This window comes from Antennarius striatus, chromosome 7 (genome assembly GCF_040054535.1).
Source record: "Antennarius striatus isolate MH-2024 chromosome 7, ASM4005453v1, whole genome shotgun sequence".
In the NCBI taxonomy this organism is placed as follows: domain Eukaryota; kingdom Metazoa; phylum Chordata; class Actinopteri; order Lophiiformes; family Antennariidae; genus Antennarius; species Antennarius striatus.
The window spans coordinates 24853205-24862025 of record NC_090782.1 but is presented as its reverse complement, the minus strand read 5'-3'; the positions used below and the strand labels follow the sequence as shown (position 1 = coordinate 24862025).

Below are 8821 nucleotides of genomic sequence, written 5' to 3'. Positions count from 1 at the left end.
GACAACTCCAAACGCAACAACTCCAACCAGGACGACTCCAACCACGACGACTCCAACCAAGACAACTCCAGTCAAGACAACTCCAACCAAGACAACTCCAAACACAACAACTCCAACCACTGTTGCAACCACCAGCGATGCTTGCTGCATCAGTCTGGGTTTGATCCCTCTGCTGCTGGGACTCTTTCATCTCCTCTAGAACCAGAAGGAACCTCACCAGCAGGTCCTCATGTGTATCCACTATTATCACACTTTAACAATAATCAGTCAGGGAACGTTTCTGTGTTTCTAATCACGTATTTACAACCAGCCAGCATTCAGAACATGCATCACTCTGCCAAGGTCACCACCACAAAACCTGCAGAACCAGAAGTTGTGTTTCAAAACTCCATCAGAGAAAATGTTTGAATACTTCATTAGCAGTCGATCATCACCATGACGACGTGGCTTGCCTGGAATCTGATTGATTTAACATGACTAACGCTGGATATTTGTGCCAAGACTTTTGAATCATGTTTATCTGCAGCAGTTTGTGAGTTAACTTAAAATATGATTTGAATACGGATGTAACTTTTTGCACTTTGCAATATGTGAAATCTATTTGAATAACCAACTTCTTGAGAATAAACAGATTGTCAGTCACCAAGACCACACCCTAAGAAAGGCATTTAAGTTTCTACTTGTGGTTTCTGTGCGCAGTAACAAGGACAGGTGAGGTGAGATCAGATGAGGTTAAAAACATCCATCCATCCTGCACTTGGAACATGCTGTCCTACACACAATCCAGAACAACCTGAGGTTGGGTCGGTAGGTGACGTGTCTGGTTGGGATTCGGACTTTGAAAAAATTGGGATGTCTTCAGCTGTTTTCAGACATAGGGAACAATGTTTATTGCCCCCAAGTGGCAATTTTGTTTCCAACAGAATTTCACAAAATAAAATAGGTGCTTCCATATGTACAATAAACAAAGTGAAAGTCAGTGTATTACACATAACACAATGGGCAGTGAGATACGTGATACAACTATTACAGTCCAGAAGGCATTCAGTATGTCATGACAACGGTACATACTGTTATTTAAAAAAGAGCTGATTGGACAAATGACCAAAGATATTTATTAGATTTGTTCTTCCTATTGTTAGTGAACCTTCTTCCTGTCATCAAAGGTCGATGGTTTGGGGGGGCTTTATTGTCGTAGTGGCTCTCATTTTTAAAACATAATTCATGTCAATGCCAATCTCTTTAAAATTGATTCATCCTGCCTAAAAAATAAAAGGAGTTATTTTTTTTGTCAGTGTCTGTGTTGTCAGTTTTGTCATTTTTTATCAGTAGCCCCAGCTCATCAACCACCTTTTGATAATCTGAAACAATTGTTGCCCAATTATATTACAGTTCAGTACCTGAGTACTGAGTACTGAACAGTACCTGTTCAGTTTTTACCTTCTCCAACAAATGGATCTGCCTGCAGCCGCTGTGGATTTTAGTGGTTTATTTCTGGCATTTCTTTGATGCTGGTGGAAAACCAAATTACTAAAACAAGGAAAACTGACTGGAGCAAAAATGAATTAGTTTTAAAAATCGTTAAATCGTAGTCGTAAGTGATTGGATTCATCAATCAAGTTTTATTTATATAGCGCTTAATCATGGCAGCAGACATTTCAAAGCGCTTTAACAGACAGAAAATCCTAACTGAACCCTCCAGAGCAAGCATTAGCGACAGTGACGGGGAAAAACTCCCTCGTTGAGGAAGAAACTCCAGGCAGGACCCAGACTCTTGGGCGGCCATCCACCTTGACCGATTGAGTGGAAAAGCAATAAAATGGATGTAGTGTTGTGTTATATACCTTCCTGGCCAGCAGGTGGCGGCAGTCCTCTGGAAGTCAGAGCGTCATGGCTCCTCGCGTACATAAGTGTGGAAACAGGACTATCACCAGCATTCCGTCTTATGGTTTTTCCCACTAATCACTGGTAAATAACAACTATTGACTTTTCAGGTGTTCACGGGGTTATCTTGTACCAATATACAGTGCAGACCAAAAGTTTGGACACACCTTCCCATTCAATGAGTTTCCTTTCTTTTCATGACTATTGACATTGTAGATTCACACTGAAGGCATCAAAACTATGAATTAACGCATGTGGAAATATGTACTTAACAAAAAAGTGTAAAACAACTGAAAATACGCCTTATATTGTAGTTTCTTCTAAGTAGCCACCTTTTGCTCTGATTACTGCTTTGCACACATTCTGAATTCTCTTGATGAGCTTCAAGAGGTAGTCACCTGAAATTGGTGACTCACAGGTGTGCCCTGTCAGGTTTAATAAATGGGATTTCTTGCCTTAAAAATTGGGTTGGGACCATCAGTTGTGTTGTGCAGAATTCAGGTGGATACACAGCTGATCGTCCTGCTGAATAGACTGTTAGAATTTGTATTATGGCAAGAAAAAAGCAGCTAAGTAAGGAAAAACGAGTGGTCATCATTACTTTAAGAAATGAAGGCCAGTCAGTCCGAAAAATTGGGAAAACTTCGAAAGTGTCCCCAAGTGTAGTCGCAAAAACCATATATATATATATATATATATATATATATATATATTACATATGCAAAGTGGTTGGAAGATTTTTCACCTGAGCAGGTTTTGGTGCCAGTTACCAAGGCTTTTGTTTACAGAGTTAATTCCAGGATCAGTAATTCAAGACCAGAGGGATGCATGGCAGTGCAAACCAAGAAAGGGTGGATATTGACTTTGGCACTGACACAGACTATTCTTGTGATGTCACCGTTTGGGAGTGTGATTGTGTATCAACAAACCTGGGCCTTTATTGTACTGAAGTTTGACATCTAGAGCTTAATTTATCCATGCTTATTTAAGTGAAGAGTTAAAGAAAGAACAAATGAAAGAAGCAAAGAAACCCCAAGGAATCAAGCTTAATTAAGGAAAAAAATGGAAATGATGAGATTTGCTCCAGTGTTTCTGAAAAGATTTTCCATAAATGTTCAAAAACACAAGTTAATTATCAATTTTCCATTTTTAAAAACATATAGTTAAAATTAGATGAAGACAAGAACAGCAAAAAGTCTTGTCTGATATAGTTTTAAAACACAAAACAAATATGTTTGATTTTGAACAGGTTCTGCAAAAGTAAACACACATATTTTAAAAAATAGTTTGTTTGATGTGACTTCAGTTTCTGATTGGTTAAACCAGGAACGCCTCAAGTGTTCAGTTATTTGTCTGTTCTCAACACCCGGACATTAAAGTACAGGAGAGGTCAAGTATCTCTTTCTCCAGTAGTTTCCTCTTCATCATGATGAAGCTGATCTTTTCTCTGGCTCTCGCCTGGACTCTCTCCAGCTCAGGTAACTGCAACTCATCTTTGAAGCCTGATTCATTCACCAGTATTGATCACTTGATTGTCAGATATCAGTATCCGTCAGCTGATTGTCAGTCATGTTCTCTTTGCTGCAGTTGGAGCTTTTCAGTGTCAAACCTGCAGTAGCACTACATGTCCCACCACGCAGATGAACAATTGTTCTTCAGAGACGATGTGTTTCACATCCTCTACTAACAGTCAGTATTCCTTTATCATAATTCTCTATGTGAATTCTGCATGTTTGTCGTCTTTCCACCAGCAGTATCTGACTCTGCTTTGCTTTCATAGACGTCGCTGGTCCAATTTCAACAGTGATAAATGTGAAGGGATGTGCGTCGTCTATCCTATGCCCAACCTCTGGCACTCAGAGCTTTTCATTCAACGTTGGTATTTTCAGTTCAGACATAAATCTTGAATGCTGCAACACAACTAACTGTAACTCTGGAGGTTTTACTGGTGAGTATGGATGAGTAGAAATAGTTAATTCTCATCAGTGTTGTATGTTCTTCAGATAAAGGACTTTTTGTTCTGTTTCAGTTCCTGTGATTCAGGCAGTTAACAACCTGACATGTTGTCTTGATGCTCAATGTAACGGACAACTCCAGTGTAGGGGAATACAGGACCGCTGCCTTCAAGGATCCGGTGAGACTTAATGAGACGATAACAAGTGGTAGATGAACACTCTCATGCTCTCATTCCTGCTGTCTGAAGTGATTATAGTCTTAGTGAATATACACACACACACACACACACACACACACACACACACACACACACACACACACACACACACACACACACACACACACACACACACACACACACACACACACACACCACATACATGTTTTTATATTCTTTGCATTTGCTTCTGACCATGGCTAAATTCAGCTCGGAGTTGGCTAGCTTTTCTTTATAGTTCTGTCAGAGCTCGAACAGGACCGGTGGTCAGAACCCAAAAGCACGAGAGTGAAGCAGGCGGGTCAAGTCTCTAAACAAGTTTAATTGGACAGGCAGGGTTCTGGTACCAGAGAATCAATCCAAACAGCAGACGAGTTCTACCGCTCCAGAAAAAAGCCACAGAGAATGTCAGAATAAGGAGAATTAAGGAATCTTCTTCTACCTCCAGCTCTGTCTCCTGTCTTTTCCTCAGTGACACTGTCTCTAGACCAAACAACATCGCTGGTCTCACCACAGTTTTGTACACCTTTCCTTTCATTTTAGCTGAAACTCTTCAATCACACATCACATAATTAAGGAATGAAGAGCTGAAAAGAAATCATAATAAATACAGAATAGATATGAGACTATAAATGAATCAACTTTTATTTGTAAAGCGCTCAGTCACATCAGCAGACAAAGTGCTTCTACAGGCAGAGAAACCCAACTGAACCCTCCAGAGCAATCATAAGCAACAGGGGCAGGGAAAAATTCCCCCATTGAGGAAGAAACTCCAGACAGGAAACAGACTCTTTTGGGCGGTCATCCGCCTTGACCGGTCGGGTGGAAATGAAATAATGACTATAAGGACAGGGTAAGAAAGGAGAGAGGCAGGGAGAGAGAGTGGCAGATCGAGTGTTTTTATGGCTAAGGTTAGGTGATTTGATGCAGGCGCTGAAGTGAGGACGGGAAAGTCAGGCTGCGTTCACCGACTCCTGGGTTGTTGTGTTCAATACATGTTCCCTATCATGTGGTTGATTATTTCAAAGCATAATTAAAGCTGCATGGATGACTGTATGGTGGCAGGAAGACAGGAAGGAGGACCCCAGCCAATGGATAGATGAGGGGTGATACTGGTGGGATTAGAGGAGCAGGTCCACAGTGGATGGGCGGATGAGGGGTGAACCTGGAAAACCTGTGAGGACATAGAGCACAGAGAGAGCACATAGAGCACCGATCTAGCTCCACACAGAGGTCCCTCTTAGCCAATGGGATGCCAGGAAGATGCTAGGTGATAGCCAATGGCAGAGCAGCTATGAGAATGTTGCGTTCAGGAACCTGTGGGAGCTGAGAGTATCAGCCCATACTGTGCCTTTCCTACGTGGAAATTTCTTTCGTAACTAGAGGTAATATTTTCCTGCTGAGAAATTTTGTAAATAAAAAATTTCGTAAGTAGAAAATTTCGTAAGTAGAGACATTCGTAAGTAGAGGTACCACTGTATGTAAATCAGCGGTCGTCCCCGGGACGGGGACCGGCAGCGGTCCCCGGGCCGATCCACGGCCCAGGGTTTGGGGACCACTGATCTAGATGGATTATATGGAATTAAAAGTTCCTTCAGATACTGTAGGTCGGTGCCTGGCCATGAAGGGCTTTGTAAGTGAGGAGGAGTATTTTAAAATCTATCCTAGTTTTCACAGGAAGCCAGTGCAGAGAAGGTCTCGGGTACTGGTCCTGGTCAGAACACGGGCAGCAGCATTCTGAATTAGTTGAAGTGTCTTCAGTGACTTTTTGGGGCAGCCTGAATAAGTGTGTTAATCCAGTCTGGAGGTGATGAAAGCATGGATTAACTTGTTCGCATCATTCCATTTTAAAATATGCCTGTTTTTATTAATGTTTCAGAGATGGAAAAAGGCTGTTCTAGAAACCTGTTTTATGTGTGAGTTAAACAACATATCCTGATCAAAATGGCACCTAGATTCCTCGCAGTGGTTTCGGACGGAGGTACTGTAGGTACGTTGCCCAACAGCCAACAGTTCAAAGTAGTTCAAGAGAACAAAACAAGACCTCCAAATTTCGTCTCAACACTTCCATCCCTTGTAGCACGAAGTCTGGAAGCCCTTAGTGGTCCAGCACTGTAACCATGGGTCACCGAAGCACATCAGACTACGTTAGCTTAACTCCCTCGTCTCGTTGGCCAGCCATCTGTGCTTGACCGTCCCAATTGTTGAGAGACACAGGTTTCATTATCTCCTGTCCGTAGTGTGTAGCATGCGTAGACAGACATTGACATTTAATGGCCAGGCTAGACAAACGGAGCGATGTGACAGGGAGCTCATTTAATCAATTTTCAATAGAAGATATTGAGGACCATGAATCAGTTTGGGGCAAGGCATTTCAAATACAGTGTAGTTGGACATCTGGCAGCCGAATGACATGAATTAGAAAAGTATAATATGGGTCTTTTAACATTAAGAAATCAATCCAGCACACCACCAGGCTTGTTGTAGGAGTACATGTCTTTATTCCATCGTTATACTGGATTGTGAATTGTTTTTTTTTATGTTCATGTATTCCTGAAATTAAAATTATGAATTATTACTGCTTGAGATCAACAGTAGTTTGTCCAGTAACATTCATTTTTCTTTTTCAGTGATCGTACAACCAGCATCCCTTTCAATCTTCGGTTGCACGTCTAACAACCTGTGTCCAAGCGCTATGAACCAGATTCCTCTCAACCTGGAAGGATCAGTAGGCAATGACACAACCTGTTGTGACTCCAGCCTGTGTAACACGACTCCAACCATGATGACTCCAAACACGACAACTCCAACCACGACAACTCCAAACACGACAATTCCAAACACGACAACTCCAACCACTGTTTCAACCACCAGCAATGCTTGCTCCAACAGTCTGGGTTTGATTCCTCTGCTGCTGGGACTCTTTCATGTCTTCTAGGACAAGAAGGAACCTCCCCAGCAGGTCCTCACATGTAGTAATCCCTTGTTGCTCTCGGTTAATGCGTTCCAGGACCACCCATGAAAAACGAAATTCCACGATACAGCGACCAAGTATTTATTATATTATTTAAGGTAATTTAAACGTTTATGAACCCTCCCCATACTGATACTAAACTACCTTATAACTGTATTACACACACGTAGACCAACTCAGGAGGAGGAAGCAGGGGTCTCAGAATTCAGCGCACACACAAATGCTGTCAGCCAGTAGCATGCGCGTACGGTATCATGTGACTACCTACTAAAAATCCGCAATGTAGTGAAGTCGCACATCTTGAAGCGAGGGCCTACTGTATATCCACTGAATATCACGCTTAGCAATAATCAGTCAGGGAACGTTTGTGTGTTTCTAATCACGTGTTTACAACCAGCCAGCATTCAGAACATGCATCACTCTGCCAAGGTCACCACCACAAAACCTGCAGAACCAGAAGATGTGTTTCAAACTCCATCAGAGAAAATGTTTGAATACTTAATATGACGATGTAGTTTGACTGAAATTCTAATTGATGCAACATGACGAACGCTGGAAATTTGTGCTAAGACTTTTGAATCCTGTTTGTCTGCAGCAGTTTGTGAGTTAATAGTTAAAATATGATTTGAATACAGATGTAACTTTTTACCCTTTGAAGATATGTGAAATCTATTTGAATCACTGACTTCTTGAGAATGAACAGATTGTCATGAGATCAGAACATGCTGTTCTACACACAATCCATAAGTTGGGTCAGTGGGTGACGTGTCTGTTTTGGATTTGGGCTGTGAAAGAATTGGGATGTCTTCAGCTGTTTTGTGACATACTGAACAATGTTTATCACCCCCAGGTGATAAACATTGCTTACTTTTAAAAAACAGCTCATGGGACAAATGACCAAAGATATTTCTTTGATTTGTTCTTCCTGGAATCAGTGAATCTTCTTCCTGTTGTCAGAAGTCTAAATTATAAATGGTTTGAGGGTATCGGGGGGCTTTGCTGTCGTAGTGGTTCTTACTTTTTAAGCCTGATAATTCAGGTCAATGCCGGAAATCTACAAAATTTGATTTATTTCTACAAACCGTCTCACTTCCTGTCAAGTTATTCTGGTTGAATTGTTTTGTAATGCTCACAAACCAATGGATTTTGAAGTTTTAACTCAACTGAATTAATATATTTGTCCTTTGTTTGGCAATAAACACACAACAATAATTGAATTAAATTTCATGATATTGCCTTTGTTTACCAGTAGGTGGCGACAGATCCATTGGTGGTTCATCTGCCGACAGGAAAGAGGCGTGGCACACTCTGGCTGCATTGCAGGTGCATTGCAGAGCTGCATGAAAGTCAAACAACTGCTCACGCTCGTGTTAATTACACTTGATCAATTCATCTAAATTTCATCTTTTTTGAGTTGGGGAGGAAGGCGGAGAACTTGGAGGGAACCCACAGAGACGCAGAGAAGTCTGCACAGAGTGGACTCGAACCCAGAACCTAGTCGCTGTGAGGTGACAGCGCTACCCACTGCAACACTGTTTTGCGACCGATATTGGCTCCTATAAACAGGAATGCTAGCAATCCACATGACTGCTGAAGTGGGGCAGTCACGGGTATTCACCGGGACTTTTTACAACTATTTTCCAGTTACTAACAACCACAGCGTAACAGGGACATTTTCCTGAAACCACAGACACACAGAATTGTTGATGTTTTTGACTTGATGGAAGTAATATGCCAAATCAATTTGATTATAAATGACATATCTGATAGGTTAATCTGTTTACAGCAAA

At 41.5% G+C, this 8821-nt stretch overlaps 1 long non-coding RNA gene across 1 annotated transcript; it reads left to right on the top strand.

The window, feature by feature from the left end:
• The first annotated feature begins 3249 nt into the window (after positions 1-3249).
• LOC137599287 (uncharacterized) lies at positions 3250-8230 on the top strand. Its single transcript, XR_011036782.1, has 5 exons — positions 3250-3362; positions 3472-3573; positions 3665-3832; positions 3914-4018; positions 6688-8230. It is a non-coding gene; the product is annotated as an uncharacterized lncRNA (long non-coding RNA).
• Positions 8231-8821: the final 591 nt, after the last annotated feature.